Here is a 14,602-nt window from a genome sequence, read left to right on the forward strand (position 1 = left end):
CCTATGATGTTCAAATTTGTGGACTCTAGGGCAAGAGTGGATAGAGTGTGAACTAAAGCCTCTTGGAAATCCCTGGCAGGTCCTGATGGGTGATAAATAAGCAACCCAGTAAAAGTAGAGTTAAGCGATATAGTAATTTTTTTTTTTTTTTAACAGATTCTATTCATCAAATGGCACAAATACAGCAGGGCTCTGTAGCCCAGAGACATCTGAGATATAGTAATTTTAAACAGGGCGCTTTCATAGTCTGGAATTGTCTGTACCGCAAAGGCCTGTTCTGTGTAAGCAGCCTGTAACCTGCAGGTAAAGCCAAAGCGGGGATTGCTATAGAATCCATGGTTAGCCAGGTTTCCGTCAGAAATAGTATATCTGGAGCGGAGTCCAAAAGAAGACCAAATATATCAGCGTGATGTTTTACAAGTGACCTGCAATTAAGGCTATATATATTAATATAAGTTGAGCCTGAGACCTTATGAGAACTTTTAGGGTCTGGCATAACTTTAAAACCACAGTCGTTGCACTGTTTCTGGGTAGTGTTGTGGTGCCATTTATAGTGCTTGCATGGCTCTTTGGGTTGCAATGCGAGCAAGAATTCCCGTGGGTAAAATAGACTACGGGGGGACCCAGGACCAGGGGTCCTGGCACCTTGCGACGTACATGCGCGGATGGGCGCAGACGGGCTTGCCTTATGCGCGCCAGCGGCACGCCCAATGCATGCGTCCGTGGCGGCATTAGGTTTAAATGGTGACCCATTCCACCAAGTATCTCATTTGGGCCGCTTTATAATAGCTGAGGGGGTCCGGTATTCCAAGGCCTCTGTTTTCAGGACGCATATACCCTATGACCGTGCTCATCTGTGGTCGTGTCCCTGCCCACACAAATTGATTGATGTTGCATTGTAAGAAGGCAATCGCTCCCTTCGGGGGCAGAGCCGGTAAGGTTTGAAACAATTACAGTGCCTTCGGTAGCAAGGACATTTTGACCACCGCTACTCGCCCCAATAGGGAGAAATGGTGTTTACTCCAGGCACCTAGATCTTTTTGCACCCGCTGTTCTAGCTTAGCTTAGTTCAGCCGAGCCGTTTGGTGGACTGTAGCCTCTAATTCTAACCCGAGGTAGGGAATAATGTCCACCACCTTTATGCCGGGCAGCCAGTTGTCCGTGGAGTCCAGTGTGGGTGACGCCGGGTTTAAATTTAAAATCCGTGATTTACCCACATTAACCAGGAATCCTGAGACCCAGCCAAAGGTTTCTAACTCCTCTAAAAAGGTGGGGATCGAGATCTTTGGTTCCATCAGTGCCGCTAGTACATAATCTGCAAAGAGGCTAATGGGATGTGTTTCTCCCCCAAATGGGATCCCTTTAATTCTCGGGTTATCCCTAACCCTCTGTGCCAGGGGCTCTATGTATGGAGCAAAGATTGATGGAGACAACGGCCATCCCTGCCTAGTTCCCCTTTGAATAGCAAAGGATCGCGAAGAGATGCCGTTGACTCTAATGAAAGCTGCAGGTCTATCGTAGCAGCAGCGTACCCACTCCTGGAAATTCTCCCCCAAACCGAATCTCGCCATCTTGTGCCCCAGTTGACCCGGTCAAACGCTTTTTAGCGTCTACCATCAACAATAGAACATCCATTTGTGTTTGGTGGGCCTTGTCTATAAGGTGGAGTATCCTCTTCTTATTATCGCCGCATTGCCGAGATTGAATAAATCCTGCTTGATCGGGTTCTATCAGATCTGGCATATGAGGGCTTAAGCGAGATGCAAGTATTCCCGTAAAGATTTGAAAGTCTACTTTAAGTAGAGATAGAGGGCGGTACGAGCCGCATTGCCGCTTATCTTTTCCTGGCTTGGGCAGGACCACTATTGCTGCTGCCAGCATTGTGGCAGGGAGTGGGTTGGTTGTCCCAAAGGAATTAAACAGCCTTGTTAAAATCGGGGCGAGGATGAGGCAGAATTTTTTGTAGAAAAGGGCGGGGAACCCATCCGGGCCCGCGGACTTGAGCACCTTCAGGCGCGAGATCACTGTGGTAACTTCCTCTATGCGGATGGGGGCATCCAATGATGCTGCCCGATCTGGGGTCAGTGTGGACATGTTGACAGAGTGTAAATAAGCTGTAGTATTGTGTTGCGAAGGACTCTCTGCCGTATATAGCTTCTCGTAAAACTCCCTAAAAGTGTGGGCTATCTCTTGATCCCCTATGGCTTCCCCCAGTCCGTCCCCTCTGTAGCGAGGAAACCTTTGTCCATTGTCTTTGGGCTCGTAACCTGTTTGCCAATAAACGGCCTGTGCGGTCCCCCCGATGTAATACGAATGTTTTAATCTGATGCCTATTCCACCCTATCCAAGTCTAATTTCGGCTAACTGCGCCCTGGCCACCTTCAGTTGTCTCCAAACCCTAGGCGCCCGGGTCCTACTATGCACCCGCTCGAGTTCTTGCACCTGAGCTGATAGGTTTGATCTCACCTCCTTGCGCTCTCTATTGTTGGCTGCCGCAATTGCTATTAACTCCCCCCGTACTACTATTTTCATTGCTTCCCATAATGTCGTGACAGCCATGTCTGGAGTGTCGTTAAGGGTGAAGTACTCGTTAATGCATTTAGTAAGTTGCTTTTCCATTACTTGGTTGTGGAGCATAGTTTCTTAAAGTCTCCAGCTTCCAGATTGGCGGGGTCGTGGTGTCAACAGTATCTGTATCGTCAGTGCGTCGTGGTCTAAAAGGGCCACAGGTTCAATGCTCACTGCTTTAACCACACTGTTAATCTCCCCCGTTCCCAGGAAATAATCAAGGCGAGCATAAGATTTATGAGTGTGGGAGTAAAATTTATATTGCTTCGAGGTGGGTTAGGCCTCCCTCCAGATGTCAACCATTCCCATTTCCCTCAGCCATTTTATATCGTCCCCAGACATCTCTCCCCTTTAGAAGTAAGATGCTTGTGATCTATCCTTGTTTGAATTCATGACTATGTTTAGGTCCCCTCCTACCAATGTCATACGGTTCTGTGGAGCCATTACGTCTGCTAAAGCTGCTTGAAGGAATCTCTCTTGCCCGAGTTAGGAGCATAGATGGAGCCTATCACCAAGAGCTGGTTGCCGAACTGGATAGTGTAGGCCAATAGCCTTCCCTTTAATTCTGCCACTTTCTCCTTTACTTCCCCCTTACAACAGTTAGATATAAGAATGGCCACCCCGCCTTTTTCTCCCCTATGGAAGAGAAATATTGTTGGGGAAATGCCCTCGAGCGCATGCGATGGCAATCTTTGGGGAGGAAGTGTGTCTCCTGTAGGAGACACACATCGGCCTCCGCGTGTTCCAAGTAGGATAGGATTGCGCGGCTTTATACTTTGCTTATTGAGCCCCTTGACATTAAGTGTTATTATTTTCACTATTTCCTTAGCCATAAAAGGTGGTCGCGAGCTGATCTGTGCTGGCCCATAGACTGTAACCTGCCCCCGAACCTGGCGAAGCCCCCAAGTGCTGGTCAGGACCGTGCAAGTGAGTGTAGAAGCTCTTGTGTAAGCAATCTGTGAGCTCCAGGGACTGCATGCAGAAATATGTTATGGATACCGGACCCTGCCCACCCCCCTCTCTAACCCTAACAAACCAAACAGTAATTACCCCAAGTATTGTCCAGAAACCACAGTACATGACCGCGTCCCCGTGGTGGAACAGTTTGTAGGGTGCATCTCGTGGACAAAGGTGCTCCACCCGCCCCCGCCCGTCCGCCGGCATTGCTCTGAACCACTTATCTGACCTCTGAGTCAGTTCAATCGACAGCTCTGGATCCGGATTCAGCGGTCAAGGAGGCCAGCACCGCCCTACATTCCTGTGCCATAGTCTCTGAAGTTGTCTTTAAGGGGGCCTCCGACCACCCCCCTCCTTCGACCCTTTGCCATCTCTCTCGTTGTCTTTTCTAATCTCCACCAATGGACTCCGCTGGTTGAGGGTGGTCGATGCCCAGGACCTGGCATGCTTCCTGCAGTGATCTGAGTTACCGCAGTTTGCCATCCCATTTGGAGATTATGCAAAAGATGTCCCCAGGAATAAGAGAAGCCTTGGTTGCGGAGGTGAGTCGTAACTGGTCAGAAGTCTTGGCGCTTCTGCAACGAGATTGCTGCCAGGTCCTGATATAAGGTGACAGCATGACCCTGGTATATTAGTGGGTGCGCGTCCCGCGCTCGTCGCAGGATGAGTTCCTTGAGCTGAAAATCTGGTAAGTATGCCAGGATGTCAGGGGGAGCTGCTGGTGCCTTCTGCTGTAAGACTACTCTGTGGGCCCTGTCAATTTTGATTGCAAAGTCTTGAGATTCCTGCAGTATATGGCGGAAGAGGCCTTGAAGAAACTGAGTAATGTCTGTGCCTTCTTTGTTGGGAGGAACTCCTTTCACTCGTATGTTGTTTGTACGGGAGCGATTTTCCAAATCTTCTGTGTGGGCTTCAAGATCATTTTGTTGTGCTTGAAGGCGGATCACTTCTTGTTGTGGCTGCTCCACTTCTTCATTCTGAGATTGTTCATGGTCCTCCATTGTAGCCAATCTTTCTCCCACTGCGTCCTGGTCTCGTCGCACCTCCTTCATCTCATTGGAAAATTCTTTTTTGAGGGCTTGTAGATCTTCCTGCAGGGTCTAGAATAGTTTGTGCTAGGAAGGCCCTTGTAACCGGTTCGTCCATATTCTCCGTCTCTTGCCCTCCGGAGGTCGAGGGAGAGGTGCGGCCGTCCCCCCCACTCACTCCCGTCATCTTGGTGAACATATCTTTCACATTCCTGTCCTTCTTCTCCCGGGTGGTAGACATGTCTTGGCTGCAGCTAGGCGTGTGGATCGGCGGTGTAAGGTCGCAGGCCCTCCCTCGAGATGAGGAAGCAACCGGGACCCCACGTTCTTCGTCTGTTGGGTGAGGTCAAGCGGCAGCTCGTCCGTCGTCTTCCCAATACGGGCCCTGTCACGTATGCCAGATGTACTGCGAGGCCACTCCGCGTGGGGTGATCCGAACCAAAGCCTTGCGCGACAGGAGTGGCGAAGTATCACGTGCCCGGCTAAACAGCGATGTAGATAGACCCCTTCCAATGCCCGCTGTGGCATGGGTCCTCCAACGTCAATGGCGCCTCCGATGTAGCCGCTCGTGCCCCCTGTTGGGCCCCACCTGCACCAAGCCACGCCCCGCTGTGACCAAGTTCTTGAGAGTAGCGGGCCTCGTTGCCGGTTTCGCAGATGTAGAGTCGGTCTCACGCTGCTTGTCTGCTCTGGGATGCGTGTGTTGTGAGGCCAAACGATGTGTGGACTCCGGCGTGCTAAGTCAAGCCTTGTGGGGTCGCCCCCCACGACGCGGTACTAAGGGGCCGTTATATGTCCAGCCAACGACCCGCCGGCCTCTCCCTCCTGCAGTCCTGCCCCAAGCGCAGGCAGAGCGCCTCGTGGCCCCGGTCTCTGAACAGGACGTCTGGCTGGCCTGCTCCTGATCTATCCTGTGGGTGCTGGGTCCCTATTTGATAAGCCCTGCCCAGTGCAGTACGCGGGACCTTGTCTGGGCCCTCCAAATTCTCGAGCTTCCCAAGAAGTGTCCAAACCCGTGCGTTAGTGTGGGGGGTGTGCGTCCCGGTCCTATGCTGCCATCCTCAGCTCCAGACCCGCAAGGGCGCCCTTGATGTTGTCGGGGTGGGCCGCCCCTATGGGGGAAGCGCTAAACACTGCGGGGTCCCGCCCAATCGGGTGAACACCTGAAGGGCCTCCGGGCCTCTCACCTCTGTCGTCGCAGGTCCTGGGGCCTCCCACGCACCGCGATCTCGGCCCCGCTGACGAGGGCTCTCATATCATGCGGGGTGAAGGCTGTACTCCAATCCCTGTGCCCGGCCGCTCCGCCGCTGCTGCCTCAGCCTCAGCCCTTCAGTCCCAGAGGAGCCAGCCGCCAGAATGCACCCGTTGGGCCGATCCGCTGGTAGAGGTGGTGTCGGGGCCTCCCGACTCACCACGCCAGGCACTGTCTGGGAGCGAGCCTGCTCTCCGGATCGGCTACTCAGTCCGGGCTGCCATCTTGGATCTCGGTGCGCGGTCCGCTGAATGCGTTAATTTAGGCAGTCTCTGCATCTAGACTTCGCTGGAAAGAACGCGTCTGGACTCTGGCACCCCCCTGATCTCTGCCAGGTGTCTGTCACCCTGAAACGGCGCAGGGAAGCACCCCGGCTGACGGACGGGAGCGGCTAGACGATCGAGCCACGTCTCACCCGCTCACCATCCCAGGCAACACCCCCCTGGAGGTCATTTTTGACATGTGAGCAACCATACAATATTTTGAAAGTGAGTGTCCGGTTTCATTGGCTTGGCACACCGTGAAAGGACTTGAATACTTAAGGAGATTCCCTTCCGAGCCTATGAGTTTTTAACAAATTAATGTACAAGTTGTGCTTCAAAATGAACTATTTGATCCATTTTTGTTTCAAAATTTTATCTGGGGCAGGGCCCCCCTGAACCCTCTTAGAAGAGGTCTGGCTCACTTGCTTACTACAAAACAGGGCTCCAATTATGCCCAGAACTTTCAAAGATCGTGTCATCATCCTAATATAGATGGTATCTTAAATAGACGTGTATGTGTGGTGTTGTTATATTAATCATGCAGTAATTATGGAACTTCAGCTCTGTCAGTAACTGAGATGTCATCGGGGTTAAGGTCATGTGCAATAACCTCCTGAGAAACCTACGGTCAAAAGTCATATGATGTAACTACCTGTGACGTTGTTAAGGTCAAAGAGCATGTGATGTCACTAGCGCTACCCCAGGCATTTTGATTAATCAGGCAGGACATGTGCATAAGTACTGCGGCGTGAACAGACTTCTATCTCCCCAGAGCCTACAGCCTACTATTACATTGCGTTACAGCTCCACTTCTACCCAGTCGACGATGTGAGCCCTACAGAAACGCAACCTACTCTACCCTCTTCACTCAACCTATTGGGTCATACAACAGATTTCAACATCTCCGTCCTCACCTCGCTCCACCATGCCTTTGAGTCATTCAGTCAGATAACGCTCCAACCCTCCCTCACCTCTTTCAGTCTTACATATGTTCAGTTACCCACCCGCCAACAGTGTGAATATTGTAGCAGAAACACATGAGGCATAAATGGAATGTAGTGGCCTGTTCCCACTCCTGGGACTCACTCTCAGTCTGAATGATGACGTTTTCTCCGCCACACCTGCGAGAGAGCAGTTTCATCAAGCCACAGATTGCGCCCAAAGGGATACATCCAAATAAAATGTCATTTTAGGAGTATAATGATTGTAAACTGTTCGCTGTAAGTTCGAAGGCCGCTGGATCAATGCGCGTGACCTTTCAGAATTGACACCACTATATTCGTTGCGAATATATGTCGTTACTACGCATTCCGTTGCAACGTATGCCTTTACAACGCATGCGTTACAACGGAATGTTTTTTCTACGCATTGCCTTTACCTCGATTTTTCCTTTACCACGCTTTTTCTTTTTTGGGGGGGGGAGACCCCCCCCAAGCCCCCTTTCTTCTTTTTTTTGCCTTTTTCTCACGTCTTCGCCGACACTAAAAAAGGACTGACGCATTTTTTCGGATGAGGAAGAAGACGTTCCGTGATGACGTTGCTTGCGTGGTAAAGACGGTCGTGGAAGCAATATGCGTTGTGAAGACGTTTACGAGGTAAGTGTACCGTTGTAAACGTAACGCGTAGAAAAGCCTTCGTGGTAAAGGCTGTTTCCCATTCGTCACACTCAGGTGAGCTGGAGGCGGAACACGGTACCTCTGAAAACCACAGCTCAAGGTGATCTATCAGAATCTGAGGAGAGCTGCGACCATGCTCCATCCCTGAGGCAACGCTGCTCCAGCCTATGAGTGTACCGGTAGCAGCTCCAGGGGTTACTTCACAGGGGAGGGCAGCAAATTAAACAAGTCTGCCGAGGCAGGGCAGAGCGGCTCTGTGGAATCAGAGGGGACATCTGAGAATGTTCCAATGCTGATGCAGCTGTCGAATACCCACGCCCATTATATCAAGACAGGGCAACGTCAATTACCTCCTCGTAAGTCTTCCTCGCCACATGAGTAACAAAGTGAGCTTCAGCTCCACACCAGAACCCTCCAAAGCAAAAGTTAGCCTCCCATGCCTCCCATCCCTTCCCAACATCGCCGACCCCTATCACCCCTGACCTCTATAAGAGGAGGGCCGGCCAAAACCTCAACCTATTTGTTTGGTTCTGCACTGCAGTTCTCTCCAGAGCTTCTTTCAGGTAAGTTGGGGTGAGGTCCTGCTCTAGCAGGTCCCTGAGCCCTGGGGTGGAGGCCCTGCTCAAGCGGGCTCGCACACTGGGCAGTTCCCCCTCCTTGCTGGCCCTCGCACTACTCTCTTGGTATACCGCTCGGCACTAGCGGGCTCTGGTGGTTGCGGGCTCTTGGGGTTTCTTCTGCACTGCGCTAGCGGGTTCCCCTGTTTGGTGCCCTTTCTGATCGACCCGGCGTGCTGATTCCCTGGGCCTCCGGTTCCCGCATTCGCCCCCCCCCGGTTTGTGTTGGGCATTAGTTCCTAGCGGTCCGGTGGTCTGGAATGCATGGGGCACGTTCCCTTCTTCCTGGAAGGCTTGGCCGGTCCTGCCTCCGGGGGGGGTGGGGGTGGGGTGCCCCCCTTGACAGGCTTCCCGCTGCCTCTGGGATTGCGTGGCGGGGTGGGCTTGTGGCCGGCTGCATATATATGCTCGGGTGGTGCCCCAGGTCCGGTCTCGCGGGCGGCCCCCTGACGGCTGGGCCTGCCTCTCGGTGGGGTTCTGGGCCGTTGCTCTGATGGTTCACCGGGTGGAGTTGGGCTCTGCGGTGGTCCAGCCTTAGGCAAGGGGTCCAGGCTGTGTGCCTCGTATTGCGGTTTGTGGCCGGCCGGCATTGCTGTATCACAGCCGATTCACTTCCAGGTTCACTTCAGCCTCGCCCGCCCTCTTCTCTGCTGGGATTTGGCTTCCTCTGCTCATGCCGGGCCTGTGTTCCCTCCTGCCCCCTCAGAGCTGCTGTGCGGCCTCGGGGGTGTTTCGGTGCCGGCCCTGGTGCTTCCCTACTTTGTCCCGGGAGGGGCTTTGGGTGGGGGAGGGGGGGCACTCAAGTTGGGTGCTTGCTTGCGGTCTGAAGGCTTGTTTCTTGGTTTCACCCGTTGACCTTGGGTGCCCTCCTTTCTCCTCACTGGAGGTTTGTATCCGACTCCCTATGCCTGTTCCTCCGTCCTTCATGTGGGTCTGGTGGGTGCGTGCAGTTTCACCTGTGGGAACCCGCCGCACTTTGGGCTCCTGTGGCGGTTTGGTGGGTTCCGATGGCCTTTGGGGCTCTTTGCTATTTTTTCGGCTCCCCCTGTGGGGGTGCGCCTCCACTTGTTGGGTCCTTTGGGCTTCTCGGTTTTCTCTCGTGGGGGTCTGGACCGGTTTCTCTTCTCTTTGCTTGGTCGTCGTTTGTTGATACTCACTCTGCCTCTCGGGGGGGTTGTTCCGGTTCCTGGCTGGGCGGATGTCGCACTCCTGCTCTGCGTTCGAGGCCGACATTTTGTGGGTGGTTGCGGCCGTTCTCGGCTGTGGTTTTCCTTTTGCCTGCCTTATTGCGGCCTCTTGTGCTGCTGTGGTTCCGCCTCGGGGTTACGGGCTGTGTGCCTTTGTTGCTCCCTCCCCTTGGGTGGGACATACACGTGTGCTTGTCTCTTCCCTAGCCGGGATCTCCTGTGCACTGGGTTCAGACAGCCGGATAGCTGTGGCAGGCGGGTGCTACACACTCAGTTGTGCTGGGGCAGGATCCTGTTCCCGTACCGGCTGCAGCCCCATTCCTGGGGTTGGAGGTGCCTTGTGGTTTGATTGACAGAGTGCTGTGGTGGTGTTGTGTCTATGTCTCTTTCCCACTTCTGGCCTCTCTTCCTCTGCTCATTTTGTATGGGTATGTGTCTGCTGCCCTTCTCTTTCTGGGATTGTGTTTTGTGTCTCCTTTAGTGTGTGGACTTGTGTCCTTTGTGTTCCTTTCCCAGATTCGTCTGTTTCTTTTCAGCTGTCACTTGCTGCCTGTGGGGTTGTCATATTTCCGCCTCTGGTACAGGGGCCTTTCTCGTCTGCAGGGGTGGCTGTCTTGGACACTGAGTGTTCTTTGGTATCTTCAGTCGTTCTTACCGGGGAGCACCTGGTTTCCTCTGATCTCATATGTTCTGCAAGATCGGTCCTGGTTTGTACCTGGTGGAGTACCGCCTGCATTCCTGGATGCTGTGGGTTACTCCTGGTCCCTTTGCGGTGTGGTGCCTTCTTCCTCTCGGAGGGTGTTTCCATACTCTGGTCTGTCTGTGGATGTTTTCTCTATCTTTAACCTCAGTTCCCTGCGTGTGTTTCAGGGATCGAGAGTGCGTGCTGCCTGTGTGGCACTGGGTTCCCATTGTCCACCGCTGTTTTTCTTTCCCCGGTCTTTCGGTGGTTGGGGGTGCCGGCTTGGTCTGCTGGTTCTTCCCTGGGCTTGTCTAGGCCTATGAGCCGGGCTGCATCTTCTTATGGCCCAGGGGCTGTTGGTCCTCGGATTCCGTTTTGAAGGTATTGGTGTCTCCACGTTACGGCCCACTCCATGCTGATTGATGATGTCCTCTCTCTCTCCAGGGGTATTCCTTTTCTGGTGTCTCCTGCCTGGGTGGTTTTGTCAGGGGTCAGTCGTTGGCGCTGGGGGTCGGTGTTTTGTTCCCGCTCTGTGCTGGGTCACGCCTGGGGCCTTTCCAACCTGATGTCGCCTGCTCTGGTCTGTTCTCCGGTGTTGAGCTTGGTCGGCCCTGGTTCCTACCTGGTGGGGTCCCCTCCTGGGTATAATGGTGCTGTTGGTTGTGTTCGCCTGCTCGCGAGTTGCGGATCCGCTTTACGAGTCTGGTTGACCTTCTTTTGCCGGGTCTGAGGTTTCGCCCATGTCTTCGGGTGTTCGTGTTTGGTTCCGGACTTGCTACCCTGCCTACGCCTGTTCCAGTTGACTCTCTGGTGTTGTGCATTGTCCGGCCTGGTTGGTTCCTGGATTACGGTCCACCTGGCTCTCTATAGTGCTCTTGGCTTTTGGTGGGGGGCTGCCTCGTTTTACTAGGGATTGCAAGGTTCGCTCCCTTTGACTTCTGGCTCGGGTGATTCTGCCCTTGGGCCACGGCGCTATAGCTCGAGCACAGTCTCCCACAGCACATGGATTCAATTCCTGCCATTGCTTTCAAGTATCCCATTGTGGTACATGTTCATGCAATGCTTTATGACACTGCGGTATGGGGGTTGTCCCTCATAGCTGTTTCTCTCCTGGGGGTGTGCTGTGTGTCGAGTCTCTGGTGCAGGATTTTCCCTCCTGTTGCTTCCGTCTTCCTGGGGGCGGCTGTGTCCATTTGTGCCAGGCTCGTTTTGGGTCCCCGGCGCTGGCTCGGTTTGCCTCCTTGGTTCCCTGCTCCTTTGCCTCTCTTCTGTACGCTCCGACAGTATTCTGGGGCGTGGAGGCTGGTGGTGCTGTCTGACCGTGGGCCGGGCTCCCGGTTTTCCGCTTTCCTCTGTTTCCTTTGTTTTTGTGGGCTCTGGGCTTGTTTGGCCTGGACGGGGCTTTTGTTCTGTCGGTGGAGCTTGCATGGGTTCTTCTCCCTTGGTTTCCACTTTGTCTGCGTGGTATGGGTCTGGGTGCTGGGGGTGCCGGATTTCCAGTCGCTCCTTGCTTTTCTTGATTCTGTCCTGGCGTACCAGCACTTTTGTGCTCGCTTCTTTTGGTGCGATACAGTAGCGCTTTGCGTAGCTCATGCGCAGGGTTGTCTCGCTTCTTCCGGTGGCGTTCCTTGTTTTTAGGTGTCCCCTTTCCTTTCTGGTGGCTTGGACTTGGGCCTGGTCCCTTCTGCTCTTCGGGCTCACTGGGCAGCCTTGCGAGCATTCCGCTTGCCGCTATTGGCTGGTTTGGTTCCCTTGGTGGCTTTGTTGCTTCTGTGTTGTTTCCCGTGGCTTGCTGGGGCTGTTTTGCCTTGTGCTTTCCTGGGTTCTTTCGTTGGTGTTGCTCTCCCTTCCGGAGGGTCCCTTTGTGCCACTCGGGTCCATGGTCTGCCTGTTTCTCACCGTGTTGGTGATATTTTAGTGGCCTTCATTTCTGCTGGTCAGTTGGGGTGCTGGGTTCCCCTCTGCGCTCTCCTCCGCTCTGGCGGTTCCTACCGGTCCATTTTGTAGTAGCCGGGTCTGGTGGCTCTGTGGTTTACTGTGTCCTCTGCGTGGGCCTGTGTTGTCCTCTTGGTCACTTGTTCTGTTCCCGGTGAGTCCCCTTGGCCTTTCTTCCATCTGAGGTCAGTGGCATGTGTGCTGTCGGGTTACTTTGGTCTCCTGTCGTGGGTGCCTGGTTTCCTTCTGGGGAACTTGCGCTTTTGCTGTTTCTCTTGTTTTTGGCATCTGGTTTCTCTGCTTCTGCCATCGGTGCCCTCGGTTGTTCGCAGGGCCTGGTGGGTTTTGTTTCCTTCTTTCCCCCGGTCGTTTGCTTTGGGGTGGATTTGGCTCTCTCGCTGTTGGTGGTCAGACGTGCGGTGTGGCTGTGTCTACATCTCGTTTCTGCTGTGGCATCTTGTTTTGTCACTCTGGTGGGGTTGCCCTCCTTTTCTGCGGTTCCGGTGTCTGGGGCTATTGCCTCCCTCTCACTTTTGGCGGTCTGTTGGGCTGTCTTGGTGTGTTGGACCAGCTTTTTTCTTTCTGTGTGGTGCCTGTTTGTTTGTTGCTTGGCTCCATACGGTCTGGTTCGTGCCTTCTCTGTCCGCCTTTGGTCATTGGTTCGGGTTGGCTTTCTGGCTGGCCTACGAGTCTCGGGGGTCTGGGTTTTTGGCCCTCGCGGTGTCTCTCTGTCCCGGGCTGGGTGGTTGCCTGTCTCTTGGGTGGTTTCTTCCACTTATTTGTGTTTTTTGGATTTGCCCTGTATCTTTGGCATCTCCTCCTTGTCCATTGGTTTCTTGTGAATTTACATGAAGCCGCTTGGCTTGGGTATGTGCTCACTTTGTTACTCATGTGGCAAGGACAACTTACGAGGAGGGAATGCCCTGGTTACTTACTGGTCATCTTCATTACTCCAAGTATAGTCTTCCTCGCCACATGAGATCCCATCCCTTCGTCCCTGTGTTGCTATTGGCTTCATATTTCTGCTTGGTAGTTATCAGGCTGAGGTTTTGGCCGGCCCTCCTCTTATAGAGGTCAGGGGTGATAGTGGTCAGCCACGTTGGGAAGGGATGGGAGGCTAACTTTTGCTTTGGAGGGTTCTGATGTGGAGCTGAAGCTCACTTTGTTACTCATGTGGTGTGGAAGACTATACCCGGAGTAATGAAGATTACCGGTAAGTAACCGGGGCATTATCCCATGTGTAGCTCGCGCTGCAGCAGCTATTCTGCGTGCAAGCAGGCTTCCGCGTGACGTCATTGTACTGTATCGCTCCGGCACCGCCCATCACTAGGGGAAGAACAATGCGCCAACCCTTGTCATCGACCCCGGAAGACTCCACTGGCGTCTCCACCATCCCTTAAAGTTGATCACTACACAGGATCCCAGCCCCATGCCCCCCACGCAAATGCCATGCTGAGGTCAAACGGTCCTATTTTGCTGCATCTCAAACTTGCCTCTGTTTAGCGAATGACGCCTTAATTCCAGTTACGGTCAATACAATCGCTATATTCCTCTTCACCCTACTAACATTACGGCCCACATTCAAGGCAGTGATATGAAGGGGACAGGCCCTTAATTTCCAAACAGCTCATCTGTGGCTTGCTGGATTTACCTTCAACATCAAAAACATATGCCAACACACCAACCATCACACTGAACCCACAGAACCACTGGCCGTTTATCTCATCACAGCCTGGAGCCTCTGGAAAACCGTGTCTTTAAAGACCCAGAGCCGCTGCTGGACCCTCTGTCACTTTAACGCAGCAGGTGCAATGGGAAGCGTAAGCAAAGTGAAAGAGAGGAGGGAAAGACAGAACAGGCAGCTGCGTGGCAAGTAGCGGGAACACGCCAGACCCGGTTCTCGCAGCAATTTCTGGGACATATCAAGGATCTGGCTGACCCAGGGAAATATGCTGAATTTGTCCTGGTGTCATCTTCCCACAGGGGACACAAGACAGCTGTCTGCATTCCATTTGGTGCAGTAACCCACAGGCAGCCAGGGGGCTCTCTTCCATTCACTTCCAGCTCGGCACACACAAAGCCCTGATTTAAAGGGCCATCAGCCCTTCTTGGCTGGGAACATCTAGAGCCGAAACCTAGTTGTCAATGCAATGGAAGGAAACAAAGGTACATAGCTTATTACTTCACAAGTACGTTAAACTATGACTTGGAGGCAGTTTTTGACTTTGTTCACCCCCCCATGTAAGAGATGTGCATGCACTGTTAGAATGCAAGATTTATCTGTGTATATGAGTAATTACATTACAAATTATTTAAATGGCACCTACTCATTGAGGGGCATATTATCAAGCCCATTTTGGGCGCTTTAGCGGCCGATTTTGGCCGAAAAGCGGAGATTTAAATATCGCACTATTATCAAGGACACGCTAACGCGTATTTCCTTGAATTAGGTGCTGTTTTTTCTCCATTTTGCATGTCAGCGATTATTAGCGCTAAT

This window comes from Triturus cristatus, chromosome 1_1 (assembly GCF_964204655.1).
Source record: "Triturus cristatus chromosome 1_1, aTriCri1.1, whole genome shotgun sequence".
NCBI lineage: Eukaryota > Metazoa > Chordata > Amphibia > Caudata > Salamandridae > Triturus > Triturus cristatus.